A 16,372-nucleotide genomic window follows, 5' to 3' on the forward strand; every position below is an offset into this window, starting at 1 on the left:
AATCCAAATGAGTCTTTGAATCTATGTAGTATGAGAAGGAGGACATCTGGTGCCACCTAAGTCTTGTGAGTATACTTGCTCACTTTGACAGCCCAGGGATAACACGGCTTCTGAGAGAAATTTTGTGACACCGTATGCTAAATTTTAAAGCATTTTCCATGAAATAACTGTCAGGGTTCAGACCACTCTAAGTAATAAATTTTGAGCTCCATTTTAAAATGTAATCTTGATAAATAACGATTAAGTAACATGTTAATTAGTAAAAATATATGATTATTTGGTTGTAGTTTTATTGATATGTTTTTATATTGAAGAAATTCAGGGGCAAAATTTATCGGTAAGTATGTTGTGATTGTGAAACATTACCTAGTACCTATTTATTCATTCAACTGAAACTTATTGAGCATTTAGTATGTCAGTCTGGCACTGTTTGGACACTGGGGATATAGCAGTGAAGAAAACAAAGTCTTTGCCCTCCTATGGAGTTTATATTTTGTGGTGTCTATGAAGGATAGCAACAGGGAATCCAAAAATGAGTCAATATGTAGCATGCTAGTTGGTAATAAGAAGTCATTTGAGAATAATATAGCAGTATAAGGGAAAAAAGGGAGTACCATTGTGACACAGGGGTTTACCTACTTCATATAAGGTGCTCAGGAAAGTCCTCTCATAAATTGATCTGTGAGTAAAGACCAGAAGCAAGTGAGGGAGCAAAGGTAACTGTAGGAAGACAGTTTCAGATAGGACAGCAGTTGTAAAGGCCTGAAGTAGGAACATGCTTAGTGTCTTTCAGAAACAGCCAGGAGGCCAGTGTGGTTGAACAGATTGGGGTCGGGGGGAGAATTAGTACATGAGATCAGTAGTGGAGCGGGAAGGAAGGGCAGGAAACAATACTAAAATATGTGGGATCTTGTAGTCCAGGCCATTAAAAAGTCTTTAATTTTTTACTTATAGGGGAATAGAAGGAGACATGCAAGGTTTTGTCGGGAAAAGTTGTGAACAACTTTGAGATGGGCAAAAAATGATGAGCATGTTTTTATCTTGCTTATCCATCGGGTTTTATCTCTGTCTCATTTTCTTTGAGTTACTTTACAATTCTGTAATCTGTAGAAAACTGCTAAAAACGTAAACAATTCTCATTCATAGGGGTGCAAGTCAGTTGTGTCCAGCGGAATACAGTTGATTATTGCCCTGTGAATATACCCATTTTACATCTATTTGTAAATTCACACCGGAATTCCCTATTCTTTGTGTGTGTGTGGGTCTTGGAATTTTTCTTTGAACCAGTTGTAACATTTTAATGACTCCCTTATTAGTGAATGACTTAAATAATATCTTGGACATATATTTATTTTACTTTGTGTGTGAGTCATGATTTTTTATCATTAAAAAAATTCAGTAACACTTTTTGATAGGATTAATCTGGTTTCTCTGTTGAGAAAAGACTGGAGCAGGACAAGAGCAGAGGCAGAGATTAATTAGAAGCCTTTTGCAAAAATTCAGACAAATGATGGTAACTTGAGCCAGAGAATTAGTGGTAGGGATGGTAGGCAGTGGTTGAAATTGGGATATATTTTGAAGATAGATCTGAAAGGATTAATAGATTGGAACGTGAGAGAGTGAGGTGTCAAGGATGACTACAAGATTTGGGGGTATTTTTTTTTTTTTTTTTTAAAGATTTTATTTATTTGAGAGAGAGAGAATGAGAGAGAGCACATGAGAGGGGGGAGGGTCAGAGGGAGAAGCAGACTCCCCGCAGAGCAGGGAGCCCGATGCGGGACTCGATCCAGGGATTCCAGGATTATGACCTGAGCCGAAGGCAGTCGCTTAACCAACTGAGCCACCCAGGCGCCCCAAGATTTGGGGGTATTAATCATAATAAAATTTAGTGAAGTTAAAGAGATTTTTTCCCTAAAAATTAGTAAAAAATCCTTTCCCCTTTTATTTTTAGGTTGGTAATTTTTATTTTACTTTCTTACATATTTTGTTGTTTTGAATAAGAAATGTAAAAGGTGGTGACCATGGCTCTTTTCTCATAAGGTAGTTTTCTCCAGTGGTTAGAGGGCACTTATATAATTACTGTATTGAAACCATCAGTAGCAACTTGTATCAATCAGGGTTCTGGCAGGAAACAGGACACTGACAAGTGTAATAGAAAAGAATTCAATGATGGGATTATTTGCAAAGTTAGACAGGTTAAAGGAAACCAGCAAGGAATGATGACAGGCTAGTTAGCAATAGCAGGAAGCTCTTACTACTTCTAGATCTAAAAGGGACAGGGGAGCGTATGAGCACCCGAACCAGCAAGAGCCATACTTACAGGAGGGGGGTTGCCTGATAGGAGCCATCAGAAAAGCTTTAGTGGGGAATGGAGCCGCAGCCAACCTGATCTGTTGGCATTCCATGCAGGTCAGGCTTATAGAGAACAGAGCAGAGTGGCTCTGGAGGGTCAAATGGAAAATAGAATTGCAGATAACTTTTAAATTCTGTCATAAAAACAAGTAAGCAAACAAACTGATGGGCTTTAAAAAGAAAAGAAAGAATTACTTTTTTAGTAGTAGAAGTTGGAAAAACTCAGTCGGGTAGGTTTTAATGACATTAAACTAAACAGGATTATTACAACTAAAAATCAACCATAAAATTTGGTTAAGACTTAAAAGTTGTTTGTTTGTTTTTTTAAGATTTTATTTTTAAAAATAATCTCTACACTCAGCATGGGGCTTGAACTCACAACTTTCAAGATCAAGAGTTGGCATGCTCCACCGACTGAGCCAGCCAGGTGTGCCCCAAAAGTTTTTTGTGTTTTTTTTTTAATTGCGGTAAAATTGGTATAGGATATGTTAGTTTCAGGTATACAGCATAATTTGGTATTTGTATACACCACAAAGTTACCACATGAGTCTAGTTTCCATCTGTCACCATGTTATCGTGGTATATCGTATTGATTGATTTGCAGATTTTAACCATCGTTGCATCCTTAGAATGAATCCCACTTGATCATGATGCATGATCCTTTTAATGTATTGTTGAATTTGGTTTGCTGATATTTTGTTGAGGATTTTTGCATCTATGTTCATTATGGATATTGGCCCTTCACTTCCTTTTTTTGTGGTGGTTTTGGTTTTAGTACATCCTAATGCTGGCCTTGTAAATGAGTTGGAAGCATTCCCTCCTCTTCAACTTTTTGGAAGAGTTTGAAAATGAGACATATTAATGTCTTCTTTGAATGTTTGGTAGAATTTACCAATGAAGTCTGGTCCTGTACTTTTGTTTGTTGGGAGGTTTTCCATTACTGACTCAATCTTCTTAGTAGTAATTGGTCTATTCAGATTTTCTATTTCTTTTTGATTTAGTCTTGGAAGTTGTGTTTCTAAAATTATCCATTTCTTCTTTGTCCAATTTGTTGGATTATAATTGTCTCTTATGATCCTTTGTATTTCTGTGGTATCAGTTGTGACTTCTCTTTCATTTTTGATGTTATTGAGTCTTTTTCTTGGTGAGTTTAGGTAAAGGTTTGTTTTATTTTCAAAGAACTAGCTTTTAGTTTCATTGATCTTTTCTATTGTTTCTTTTTAGTCTCTCTTTCATTTATTTCCACTCTGATGTTTGTTATTTCCTTCCTTCTATTAACTTTGAGCTTTGTTCTTTTTTTTTTTTTCCTAGTTCCTTTAGGTATAAAATTAGATCGAAATTTCTCTTGTTTCTTCAGGTAGGCCTGTATCATTGTGAACTTGCCTCTTAGAACTGCTTTTGCTGCATCTCAGATTTTGGATGGTTGAATTTCCATTTTCATTTGTCTCAAGATATTTTTTAAATTTTCTCTTTGGTATCTTCATTGACCCTTGGTTGCTCAGTAGCATGTTGTTTAATTTTCACACATTTGCGATTTTTCTAATTTTCTTCTTAACTGATTTCTAGTTTCATACCATTGTGGTTGAAAAAGCTTATTATTTCAGTCCTCTTAAATTTTTTTAAAGATTTTATTTATTTATTTGATAGAGAGAGAAAAAACATAAGCTGAGGGGAGGGGCAGAGGGAGAGGGAGAAGCAGACTCCCTGCTGAGCAGGGAGGATCAACAGGACCCTGAGATCATGACCTGAGTGAAGGCAGACACTTAGCCCACTGAGCTACCCAGGCTCCCCTCAGTCCTCTTAAATTTGTTAAGATTTGTTTTGTGGCTCAAGATATGATTTATCCTGGAGAATGTTCCCTGTGCACTTAAGAAGAATGTATATTCTGCTGCTTTTGGGTAGAATGTTCTGTATGTATCTGTTAAGTCCATCTGGTCTAATGTGTCATTTAAATAAATGTTTCCTTTATTTTCTGCCTGGCAGATCTATCCATTGATACAAATGGGATATTAAAATCCCCTGCTATTGTATTGCTGTCAATTTCTGTCTTTAGGCCTGTTAATATTTTCTGTCTCTATTTAGGTGCTCTGTGCTAGTGCATAAATATCTATAAATGTTATATCTCTTGTTGGATTGATCCCTTTATTATTATGTAATAACCTTGTCTTTTATTACACTTTTTAAGGTCTGTTTTGTCTGATAGGAGTATGGCTACACCAGCCTTCTTTCCATTTCCATGTGCATGGAATGTCTTTTTCCGTCCCTTCACTTTTAGTCTGTGTATGTCTTTAGATCTGAAGTGAGTCTCTTGTAGGCAACATATAGATGAGTTTTTTAAAAAAAAAAATCTGTTCAGCCATTCTGTTGTCTTATGATTGGAGAATTTAGTTAACTTACATTTAAAATAATTATTGGTAGATATGTATTTATTGCCATTTTATTAATTGTTTTCTGGCTGTTTTTATAGTTCTTCTCTCATCCTTTCTTCTTCTCTTTCCTGTGTTTTGATGCCTTTCTTTAGTGTTGTGTTTAAATTTTTTTTTCATTATCTTTTGTGGCTTAATATTATAGTTTTTTGATGTCATATTTTACATCTTTTTATTTTGTGTATCCTTTAACAAATTATCATAGTTATAATTAATTTTACTACTTTTGTGTATTTTCACCTTTACCAGTGAGATTTTTACTTTGTGTTTTCTTATTAGTTATTCTTTTCAGCTTAAATAAGTCCCATTAACATTTCTTGGAAGGTCAGTTTAGCTTTCGCCTGTCTGGAAAACTTGCTATCTCTCCTTCAGTTCTGAATGATATCCTTGCCTGGGTAGAATATTCTTTGTTGGAACTTTTTTCCTTTCAGCACTTTGAATATATTATGCCACTTTCTTCTGGCCTGTAGAGTTTCTGCTGAAAATTCAATCTTATTAGGGTTCCCCTTGTTTGTAACAAGTTGTTTTTCTCTTACTGCTTTTAAGATTCCATATCTTTAACTTTTGACATTTTAATTATAATTTGTCTTGGTGTGGATCCCTTTGGGTTCATCTTATTTGGAACTCTCTGTGACTCCTATACCTGGATGTCTGTTTCCTTCTCCAGGCTAGAGAAGCTTTCAGCCATTATTTCCTCAAGTAAGTTTTCTGCCCCTTTCTCTTTCTCTCCTCTCCTTCTGGGACCTTTATAATATGAATGTTGGTTTGCTTGGTTTTGTCTTATTGGTCTCTTAAGCTATCCTCACTTTTAATTGATTGATTGATTGCTGCTCTCTTTGGGTGAGTTCCACTGCTCTGTCTTCCAGGTTACTGATCCTTTCTTCTACTTCATCTCGTCTGCTGGTGAACCCATCTAGTGTGTTTTTCAGTTCATAGTATATTCTTCAGGTTGGTGACTTCTTTGTGGTACTTTCTTATATTTTCCATCCCTTTGTTGAAGTTCTCTCTGTGTTCATTCATTCTTCTCCTGATTGGTGAGCTTCTTTATGACCATTACTTTGAACTCTTTATCAGGTAAATTATCTTACTTATCTCTGTTTCATTAAGGTCTTTCCTGGGGTTTTATCTTGTTCTTTCATTTGGAACATATTCCTTTGTTTCCTCATTTTGCTTGTCTTTCTGTATTTGTTTCTATGTAATAGGTAATAAATCACCTATCTCTCCCAGTCTTGAAGGAGTGGCCTTGTGTAGATGATGAACCTAGGTGAACCTATTGTTCAACCTTGCTCTAGCTCTTGGTTGTTTCTCAAACCTTTGTGATTGTCTGGGTAGCCTGATTTACTCTCAGGAGGTCCTAGTTGATGAGGATGTGCCAAGACCTGCCAGTGTTCCAGAGGGAGTGATCTCAATCAGTACCTGGTTTCAGGCCAGTTGGAAGCCAGATCCTCAGGCTTTTATTAAAGTATGCAAATGTATACAGTACCAAGGGACTGCAGTTCATAAACCCTGCTGACTTCCAGACCAGCAGATCTGGAGGTGTCCCCTGGGCCACAGTTGCAAAAATCCGGGCTTCAGAGGAGTCGGTAAGCTTGTTTCTGGGAAGTACCAGTGATCTGTGGTGCAGCCCAGGGAGGGCACACGGATGGTGCCTCCCTGCTTACGTTCCCTGAGAGCACCTCTGTAACCTCTAGGTGTGTGGCACACCTGAAGCCTGTACCTCCTGGTACTGAGGGTGTGTTTGTGTTTGCTGTTTGTGCAGTGCCTTGGGTGTATTAACCTGCCTAGAACTGTCTTTCTGATGTTTATAGTCCTGTGGAGTCCAGAAATGCAAGCCCTTTGGCTTCCAGGGCCAGGTGGTCAAGGGGCATCCCCTGTGTGGACTGTGTTCACCCGTGGGCTTTATGAGACTGCTAGAGAGTGCCAAGGATAGAACAAGCCTGCAGTTTTAGCAAGGCAAGGAAAGAACTTTGGGGTGGGGCATGCCCATGGCTTTGGCAAGGCCGTGGCCGCATGTGCCTGCCTGCAATGGTAAGGTAGAGGGAGAGTACAAAAATGGCACTTGCTCATACCTCTTCTCCCCAGAGAAACTCCCAACTGGTTCTTGCTCCTCTAGCAGATACTTTAAGACTAGTAAATACGTCTCCTTCACACATAATTCAGTTACCTGTCAAACTGCTGCTTTTGCACGGGATCCAGGGTTAAGTGAGTCCACACACAGGCCCCTCAAAAGGAGTATCTCAGGATCCCCACAGCTCCCCAGGGCCCCTGGACATAAACCCTATTGGTTTCCAGAGCCAGATGTTTTTGGGGACTTGTCTCTCTGGTATGAGTCCCAAGGGTTGGGGTGCCTGAAGTGGTGTACAGACTTTTCACTCCTTGGGGAGAGGCTCCAGACTGTGAGATTACTTCTTACTGTGGGTGGTTGTGGTGAGGGGTGAGGAGGTAGGATAGTTGGTGAGACCATGTCTCTGCCGCACTTACCTAACTTGATGTGGCCCTTTTATCCCTTTTGGAGGGAGCTGTTCAGAGGGCTAGTTTTCAGTTCTTTTTTAATGGGAATTTTTTCATTTGTAGCTGTAGATTTGGTGTGTCCACGGGAGGAAGTAAGTTCAGGCTCTTCCTATGCCACCATCTTGGATGACTTTCTACAAGTTTTTATATCATATTAAATGTTTTATTTTGGACTCAGAAGGTTAAAAATGCCTTTCTTGGGGTGCCTGGGTAGCTTAGTTGGGTAAGCGTCTGACTTTTGATTTTGGCTTAGGTCATGATCTCTGGGTTGTGAGATTGAGCGCCACGTCAGGCTCTGTACTCAGTAGAGTGCTTGAGATTCTCTTTCTCCCTCTCCCTCTATCCCTCCTACCTGCTCATGTGCACACACACACACACACATACTCTCTCTCTCTCTAAATTAAATTTAAAAAAAATGCCTTTCTCTTTTTTATGTTTTTCTTAGAATTAATTGAAAATGATTTTTAAAACTTCATAGAGCCATTACTTTATATTTCTAAATATTTAAGAGCTTTTTTGTTGTATCTTTACCTTTGTCCTTTTAATGCAGGTGTTTCAGATGTACTTTAGTCCTTGAAAATTACTTCAGTTGAAAAAAAGGTCAAAGTCATCTCATCAACTTCTTGACCAGTAGTGGAATCTACTGAACCTTGCTAGTGACTGGGAACTCCGTTCTTTTTAGAAGATGAAGTCTGTTTTATTCTCACAGACTTCTGTGTTTTGGTCCAATTTCTGTTTCAGGAGCAAGTGAAGTCTGTTATTCCATGAAGCAGAAAGAAATTTGATGACAGCTGACTGTTTCTGCTCTGCTTTTCTTTACTGCTAAATATTCTTTTGTTCAAATGAACTTTCCATGGTTTCTGCAATCTTACCGATGAGACACTGCTTCTTATCCCATCTCGCCTCAAATCATTCTGTTCCTTAGGCTTTTATGATAGCACCCTCTTCGAGATTTTCTTTTGCGTTCTTGGACAGTGCGTGTCCAATCTGTTTTGTGGACTTCCCTTCCTCTGCAGTTCCCTTAAATATTGGTGTTTCTGAGTTTCTGTGGGTCTTTTCTCTTCACTAGGCAGTCTCATCTTGTCCCATGCCTTGCATCCATGAGTTGACGACCTAGATTTATATCTACATCTCAGATCTTTTTTCCCACCTCCGTACCTGTATTTCTGTTTGCCTGTTGTCTGTTCCCACTTAGATGTCTCATGGGCATCGCAATGTGTTCAAAACTGAGCTTACCTGCTTCTCCAAACCTTGTGTCTTTCCTGTGTTCCCCAGCCCAGGTCAGTGAATGTACATTCCTTGAGTCTTGCTTTCCTTCCCAGTTTAATCAGTCATCAGGTGTTATTGATGCTAACTTTTATATTTTGCTCTAATCCATCTTTTTCCATTTTCATTGTTCACTACCCTAATTCAGATCCTGCCCCCAATTGTTATTACTGCCACAGTCTCCAAACCTGTAACAACCTTATGAGGTAGGTGGTGGTGGTGTTTTTAACTTACCTGTGAGGAAACATAGATTCAGAGAGGTTAGATGAGTATTCAGATTCCTGTTGCCCTAAAGCCCAGGATATTTTCATTCTGTCATGCTGCCTTGCTGGCCTTATCAGAGATTGATACTGCCTTCTGCTGGAGGAATTGAGAATGCTAGAAACAAAGCCTTTTATTTTAGATTCTGATGTGGTATATTAAAATATATTAAGATAGCAGAGCTGTCTTAGGCCATTTATCAATTATATGAGAATTAAAATCTTGCCTTAGCTGCATTCTGCCTTATTTAGCAGGGCTCATAGTTTCAGAGAATTCACATTTGCAGTTTGCATGTAGAAAACTTTCAAGGCTTTGACAAGAATGTTACATGTACCTAATTATATGAGACTAATATTCTTTGTAGCTAACTGTTGAATTAATTAAGTTCACAGATTTCTTTTTAAAAAAGGAGTTAAAGTGATAGATTTTCAGCCAGAACTGGTGAAAAAATACTGGGAAAGTGAGACAGAGTAAAACATCTTAGAAATTCTCACTGTTTTCTGTAGACATTTGTTTCCTCCACATTTGCCTTTAAAAAAGAAAGAAATATTCTCACCATTACTTTAAAATTATATTTTATCGTAAGTTGTGCTCAAAGGGAATATCCCCAGTGATCTTAGCTGTACTTTTGAAGATAGCTCTTCAGAACTACCTTGACCTTGGATGATTGATATCCTGAGTTTAAGATCAAGGTAAAACTGAAGGAGAACAAACCAATGAAACCTTTAGGGAAAGAGTGCATATTGTCTTTGTTAATTAAAGTGGTAGACAGGGAAGCTAAAAATTCTAAATTTGGCTTTTAGTAAAATTTTGATTCATTTTTTCACTTCATTTCCCCATTTGAAGAATGAAGAAAAGAGTACCCAGCAGTCTGCACTGAAAGATTGTAATCTAGACAAATATTTATCTAGGCTTAAAAGAACATTGGGTTTTGGACACTCTGAAATCCTGTCACTTGATTCTAATGATCTTCTAGCATCTGGGAGGGAGCAAAGAAAAGATTTTTAACATACTTCCCTAGTGTCATTTGTAATGAGTTGATAGTTTTCATTGACTGTATCCTATACTTCATTGATTCTTTTTTTTTTTAAGATTTTATTTATTTATTTGATAGAGAGAGACACAGCGAGAGAGGGAACACAAGCAGGGGCAGTGGGGGAGGAAGAAGCAGGCTTCCCATGGAGCAGGGAGCCCAATGTGGGGCTCGATCCCAGGACTCTGGGATCATGACCTGAGCCGAAGGCACACGCTTAACGACTGAGCCACCCAGGCACCCCTGCTTCATTGATTCTAAGAGACTTTTTCCAATTTTATTAATAGAAATTTAGGCGTCTCTTAAAATCAGTGGCATGTCATAGTTCAGTTGGCAACTTTTTTTCTTAGTGGTGTATAAAATATCAGCCGTAAACTCAGTTGTGTCTTAGCTTTGATGAAAAACGGTATGTATCTCCATTGGTATTCAAAATAATAACAACAGCAGTAATAACATTGTTATTGTGGCCTCCATACCTGAGGATCTTTTTTTGGTCGCCTCTATTTTCTTAAACCTAACTACGACTAGAAAGTAAGCAAAAAAGGCTTCTAATGCTTAAAATTGTTGTAATAAAGCTCATGAAGTAAATACCATGTATTTTAACATAAAATATTCCTTTGCTCTGAGTATAGGGCTGTATTTTGCACCTATTCTTAATAGGCTTAGTTATCCGATTATAGAGTCCACAAGGATTCAAGAGTAAAAAAAATGCACATGCATGATTGACAGTTCTAGGACCTGCTGTACTATCAGCTGAGAATGAGGGTGACCATAAACAAAGAATTAAAAAACTTTTTAAAAAATGACACAAAACCCGGAACTGGCCGCATTGTGCTAGTTTAGTAGGGACAGCCAGCCTGCTACAGGTAAATCAGCCTGATTACAGCTTGGAAGAAACTCTATCAAAATGCAGTCTGTTTGATTCTACTGGCACTTCCTCTAAGGGACAAAATGTATTTTATTTTTTCATTTTTGAGTGGGAAACATTTGTTATTGACTTAGTTTCCCCTCTTATTGCCTAATGGAGTTCTAGAACATATTTTGCCCTGAAGGTATCAGAATAATAACTTTTATGATACCTTTCAGACATCTGAAATAGGATTTGATTGTGTAATCCCACTGGTCTCTAGATCCTGATCATTCTGGAGTTACATTTGTAGGCCTTAGGGCTAAGGGTTGGGCATAGGTTGTAGGAAGGTGCTAGAGAAGGAAAAAAGTAGAGGAGAAATACCTAAAGAGCACATCATGGTACTGAAGAATGTTTCTAGAAGCTCTCAGTGGGCAGTTGTGTACCAGATGTCCAAATGCATTGTTATTATTTATTTTTTTAAGATTTTATTTATTTGAGAGAGAGAATGAGAGAGAGCATGAGAGGGGGGAGGGTCAGAGGGAGAAGCAGACTCCCTGCTGAGCAGGGAGCCCGATGTGGGACTCGATCCTGGGACTCCAGGATCATGACCTGAGCCGAAGGCAGTCGCTTAACCAACTGAGCCACCCAGAAGCCCTGTTATTATTTATTTTTTTAAGATTTTATTTGTTTAAATAATCTCTGCACCCAATGTGGGGCTGGAACTCACAACCCTGAGATCAAGAGTCACATGCTTCACCAACTGAGCTAGCCAGGCATCCCCAACTGCATTATTTTTGTTTGAAATAAACGCAAGCTATATATCTCCACAAATCCTTAGTATTACGGGGGCCTTTCAGGACATTCCTCTAAAACATGTGAATTCTGAGCACAACTTTGCTGGCTGTGAGCACCTTTAGCCTCAGAGTGGATGTTAAGTTCTGTGTATTGGCAGGTTTCCAGCATTTACTAATTAGGTTATGCCTACTTAAATACTCCTGGCAATTTCCCTTGGCCACTGCATCCTTCACACTCTGCCCTAACCTGTTTTGTATGCAGTCTGCCTTTGGGCTCTGCTTAGACATTTATAACTTTTCTTTCAAAAGAAGTTTTTAATAAAGTATTGATTTGTATATTTTTTAGTTAATAATTTATTGTTGATTATAAAAGCAATTCACTGTAGAAAATATAAAGAGAAAAATTTGCTTTTCATCCTACTACCAGTGAACAAATGTTAATATTGTTTTAGTCTAGTCTTTTTTTCTGGGTTTATGTGTTGTGTGTAGGGGTGGGAGAGAAAAAAATAAGTGTGAATGTTATTTTTTAAAACAAGAAGCCTCTTACATTTGCTACTGGGCACAAAGAGTAATTTTTAACATAAACTTTATTTTTACAGAACAATTTTAGAATCACAGAAAAGTTGGAAAGATAGTACAGAAATTCTCATATGCCCTTTACCTGGCCTTCCCTAATGTTAATCTTACCAAACTATGGTACATACTTCAAAACTAAGAAATTAACACTGGCTACCATATTGTATTTTAAAAGAACAGTTTTTTTCTTATTTTCTGCTTAACTTTATACATGAACATTTTTTTTTTTTGTCATTAAGTGTTCTTTAAACAATGCTTGTTAATGGCCCTATAAGAGCTCATCAAATGGATAGATGTGCTCTGATGTAAATATTTCTGGTTAGCCTTGTGTGTTGGGTGGCATTTTGTGAGGTTGAGGAGTGTTAGAAAACACACACACATCAACCATTTTTTTTTAGTGGTGTACTTGAATTGGGTAATTTTAATGCTAGATTATACCAGTAATTTTGAATACATTGCTCTAAAAGTAGAAAATAATCAAGCTTATTTTCCTTTGAGAATATGTTTAAGAGCATTTTAGGTTGAGTTAAATGCAGAAACTGATGAATTATTCATGAAGCAATTTGTTTTGAAGGTTATTTAGAGTTGCGTGGCATTTGCCTAACCTTACTTTAGGCAGATTGTATGTGTACATTTTATATACACAAATCGATATTTAGCCTTTTAATATGAGTCTAGTACTAGCATGATACCCACCTGTGTTTGGAAATACAGATTTAGGGTATATTCTCCCTATACACTTAAATATTCAGTTTTGAAAATTACCACTTTATTTCCTTTTCTCATATCCTTCATTAATGTTTATTTAGTTCTAGGTTAAGCATATAATAGAAAAAGCAAAGATACCTAGAGATTTTCTTGCATGTCTTGTATTATTTTGTAGATACTTACAACTTGATTGATACTGAATAAGTTTCATATTTAACATGAGGTTTGAAGGTAGAGTGGCTTGCATTTAGTGTTTTGTTGTTTTACAGAATTAAGCCAGATGCTTTTTAAGAACTGTTTGGTGTACGGGCGCCTGGGTGGCTCAGTTGGTTAAGCGACTGCCTTCGGCTCAGGTCATGATCCTGGAGTCCCTGGATCGGGTCCTGCATCGGGCTCCCTGCTCAGCAGGGAGTCTGCTTCTCCCTCTGACCCTCCCCCCTCTCATGTGCCCTCTCTCATTCTCTCTCTCTCAAATAAATAAATAAAATCTTAAAAAAAAAAAAAAAGAACTGTTTGGTGTACCCTACTAAGCAAAATACTGTAAAATTCATATTTAGGTTTTACCTCTTATTGTTGCTCTGTTTAGTGAAACCTTATAGGTTAAATATTTATTATGCTAGAGTTCAATCTGGGCTAGTAAACTACTCTCTATTGGGAAATTTATAAATTAGAGGTTTATTATGAGGGTTAAGCAATCGTTTGTTAATTTGACACAATTGTATGAATTAATATATAGAAATGACTGCGTTGAAGAATATGAACATGGAATTCTGATATACAGTACTTAGAGAAAATTGAATGCACTAGCTCTGTAAGGTCAAATATATTTATTCCAATTTTCAGAGTTAGTGATAAATCTTTTCTGGAGAATGCCTAGACTTTCTTACTGCTATCTTACAGTTATATGTCTTCTTTCTGTGGTGCAGTCTGTGGATTTTTAGTGGAGAGAGCTATGCAATCTGTTATATAGAATGTTCATCACTTTGATGTTACTGGAGGATGGTATTTGATTTCCTTGTACATATTTTTATGTCACAACATAAAGTACTAAACTAAGAATTTTTCTGAGAGTTCCCAAGGTTGATGATACTTTTTCCTATGATTGAAGGTGCTGGGATTGTTGCCATTGGTACTGATTACATTATTGAGTTAGCTAAGGCAGAGTGACTCATCTGCTCGGTTTGCACATCTGTAGTTGTGTTTTTATATCTTAGGTCAGGTATTATGGACACTCAGACTTAATTGTATAAATTTCATCACCAGGGTTTCTAGGTATAAGTATATTCCAAGGTTATAGATCACTCCAGGATTGAATTATGAGCAGTATAATTAAAGGCAAAGTGGTGTTTTATATCATCTTCCATTTTAATATTTCTCTTGTTTTATTTTTATCAAGCCATTTTAGTACCATTTTGTGACTATTTGCTAAGTGCACACATACAATTGTTGATAGGTAGATAAAAATGGTAAAGATACAGCTATAGATTCTTTCATTTCATTCTTAAAAGTCAGAATGTATGGGGCGCCTGGGTGGCTCAGTCGTTAAGCGTCTGCCTTCGGCTCAGGTCATGATCCCAGGGTCCTGGGATCGAGTCCCACATCGGGCTCCCTGCTCGGCGGGAAGCCTGCCTCTCCCTCTCCCCCTGCTTGTGTTCCTGCTCTCGCTATCTCTCTCTCTGTCAAATAAATAAATAAAATCTTTAAAAAAAAAAAAGTCAGAATGTATGATTGAAAATGACTTTTTCAAATTCAGTGTGAAATACGAGGTTAAAGTGGGTAACTTTTTTAGGGTCTTGAAGGAGTAGCTGAGGTTTAGGTCATCATCGTATAGTGACATTCACTGTAGGCAGGTCTAGATGTTGTTGGGAGAATGCTTATGTTTATAGATGGATGCTGTGATTGACAGGTTAGACTTTGGGCATCACAGACAATAGTAAAACACTATTAATTGTATTCTTAGGAATTAGAAGTTCTCCTTGTTACAGACTCTAGATTTTCAGCTTCTATAGGACAGTATTTTGGTAAGACATTAGTGGCATCTTTAAGATTATAAGGGAGAATGTGAACTATGGAAGAGCAAACTGGCCCTTCATGAAATGACACGAGCCTGTCTTCCTACCTATCTCTTAATATTTTCCCATGCATACCCTGCATTCCAGCTGTAAGGAATTATTTGCTGTGTCTGGAGCAGGACATATCCTTTTATGCTTCTGTGCTTTTGCCTGCACTCTTCTTGGTCTGGATTCCCCTTGCCCTAGCAAACTCCCCTCAGTCTTTCAGGACTTGACTTAGAGGTTACCTTTCTCAGGAGGCCTCTTGTCACTTGTCTTCCCTTCTGCTGTGAGATGTTCTGATGGCACTGGCCTATGGGCTTGTAACTCATTGTTTTCATTTTCTTGTCTGTCTCCCTCACTAAACAGTAAACTCCTTGAAATCAGGGAATATGTCTGTATCTTATTTCTAGCATTTAACTCAGTGCCTGGCAAAGAGAATTGGTGCTTAGGAAATACTTGTTGAATGCTTCAATGTGAAGATGGAAAAATTAATGGGCTCAATTTTTTATTCTTTTATTCTCTCCTTAATATTGATAATTACTTACAAATTATTATTACCTACTAAGTAATTTTTTGCTAGCTTTAGACAAACAACTATATATGAAATAAGGAAATGTTACTTTGTTAATATTTTAGACTTATCCACAGGAAAATGAATTGCTAACAGTTTAAATATACATAAGTATGTGCTTAAGTTTTCTTGATCATGCTGGTTTTACTTATCTCTTACAGAGAAAACAGAAATGAGAGGAATCGGGTTTAAATTGCAGTACCAGGAATTTAGATTAGACATAAAGAGTTTCCAGAAAATAAAGTACCAGATATTGAAGTGTGTAAGTAATGTAATTGATTTTTTGAAGAATTTAAAAAGGAGGGTGGTGTGGTTAGATGTTTATGAATTGCAAAGTAGTTCACCAACATAGTCCCTAGTAAAATAAAAAACCTAAAGGAAGAAAAATCTCCTTGTATGGACTTAGCAATATGCAGATACAACTATATTCATGGATAGATGCTTAAAAAATAGTTGGGTACTTTTTTGGTTTTGTGTGTTGGTGTGTACTTCAGTTTTCAGCTAACAAGGAAACTATGTTGCAGCTGTCCTTACCTTTCTCAGAATGGCTCTGGTTTTGGTGACTAGCAGAATATACTGAGAAATCTTTCCCCTTAGCTTGTTTTTTGTTTGTTTGTTTCTTAACTCTTCTTCAGAATAATATAAAGAATAAAAAATTCTTAGCAGTGTTAAGAATAAGCAGGAAATGAATACATAACCAATAACCAGTCAGACCACTGACATAAAGAACACGGTTTTTGAATGTCATTCTCTTGATTGTTTTAATGTAATTAAATGTGGCAGTTATCTGTGCCCCAAATTTAGAGTTATATTGCTATGCTTCTAACTATAGATATTCTGTCGTGGCTACATTTGAACAGAACTACTGTAGAATAAGCCAAATTCACCCTCAGTGCTAGTGAACTGAAAGAGCAAATATACCTTCCTAAGCACCAAATTTATAATCACACTCATGAATAGAGTTCAGTGT

General features: G+C 37.3%; 1 protein-coding gene across 4 annotated transcripts in view; it reads left to right on the plus strand.

Annotated features, from left to right (window-relative positions):
• The window catches only part of FRS2 (fibroblast growth factor receptor substrate 2), a 106,505-nt gene that overhangs the window by 70,083 nt on the left and 20,050 nt on the right, over positions 1-16,372 (plus strand). For 2 of the 4 annotated variants that reach the window (XM_081822052.1, XM_081822053.1), the window contains exon 3: positions 15,564-15,664. The exons of the other annotated variants lie outside the window; for them this stretch is intronic. The gene's annotated coding sequence lies outside the window, so the exon portion shown is untranslated. The remainder of the gene's footprint in view (positions 1-15,563; positions 15,665-16,372) is intronic. 4 annotated transcript variants of the gene reach the window in all.

Source organism: Leptonychotes weddellii, chromosome 5, assembly GCF_054177405.1.
Source record: "Leptonychotes weddellii isolate Sample4059 chromosome 5, ASM5417740v2, whole genome shotgun sequence".
NCBI classification, from domain to species: domain Eukaryota; kingdom Metazoa; phylum Chordata; class Mammalia; order Carnivora; family Phocidae; genus Leptonychotes; species Leptonychotes weddellii.